Source organism: Echinops telfairi, unplaced genomic scaffold (assembly GCF_000313985.2).
Source record: "Echinops telfairi isolate 266 unplaced genomic scaffold, ASM31398v2 ScPeMD7_2291;HRSCAF=2852, whole genome shotgun sequence".
Classification (NCBI taxonomy): domain Eukaryota; kingdom Metazoa; phylum Chordata; class Mammalia; order Afrosoricida; family Tenrecidae; genus Echinops; species Echinops telfairi.
This window is the reverse complement of record NW_022106189.1, coordinates 60,976-62,338: the sequence shown is the minus strand read 5'-3', so window position 1 is coordinate 62,338 and position 1,363 is coordinate 60,976.

Sequence of the window (1,363 nt, the reverse complement as noted above, 5' to 3'; positions counted from 1 at the left end):
TCCAGTTGCCTACAGATGGGCTTTGGGTCTCCACTCCTCACTCCCCCTCATTCACAATGATATGATTTTTTGTTCTTTGATGTCTGATACCTGATCCCATCAACACCTCATGATCACACAGGTTTGTGTGCTTCTTCCATGTGGGCTTTATTGCTTCTCAGCTAGATGGCTGCTTGTTTATCTTCAAACTTTAAAGACCCCAGACACTTTATCTTTTGATAGCTGGGCACCATCAGCTTTTTCAGCGACTGGGATCTTAAAGGTTTGTTTTCACACAAGCAGCCATGATAGTGAGATGTCAACTAAGCCCACATAGAAAAAGCACACCAATATCTGTGATCCAAAGAGCAGAAATATTTATATATTTATATTTATATAAACTGTTATAGTTATATAAATATTTATATACTTATATTTATACAAATATTTATGCAAATATTTCTATTTTATAACTATATAATATTTATTTTATAAATATTTATTGTATTTATATAAATATATACATATTTGTATTTATATAAATATTTTTATATAATCCAAATCTGAATGAGGAAATGGTATCAGAGCTTAAATTGTGAAACTTTGTTTTGCAGAGGCTATGGATGACAGTGGGAGTCCAAATGACATTTGCAGGATCCACACAGAGACTAAGCCTCTGGTGATTCCCCTCTGACCATGAGTTTTGGGATGGGAACAACCTAATTATCAGACAGAGTGTATTGGAGAGATGATTATAGTATATTGAAATAATAAATCTGACTTGAATGGCTAAAATCTTGCCATTTGATTTCCCGTTGAATACACTTTGAAACTGATCTGGTTTTTAATATTTCCAGACTGGAGCTTATCTCTACTTTATTTTGTTATTGTTATATCTGTTATATCTCTATTTTTTTGGTATATGGAGCTCAGGTTGGGTGAATCTATAGAGACAATTACTAGTATAAGGTTTCTTGGGGGGTTGACCGGGGAGGGAAGGGTTAATGCAGAGCTAAAATCAAGGCATTCAAGAAAGAAAAAAATGTTTTGAAAATGATTGTGGTAGCGATTGTACGACCCTGGCTCGATATGACTGAACTATTGAATTGTATGATGTCTGGATTTATGTCAGAATAAAATGATTTAAGAGGGAAAAATAACCTCAATCAAAAATAAAGAAGAAAATATTAAAAACTAGAGCAAAATTAAAATGGATCAAATAATTCACCGAGAGTAATAAGAGAGACTACAGAATGGGAAAACATCTTTGGCAATGACACATCCGACAAAGGCCTTATTACTAAAATCTATAACACACTGCTAAACTACAACAAGAGAAAAACCAATTGTCCACTCAGGAGGTGGGCAAAGGACCTGAGCAGGA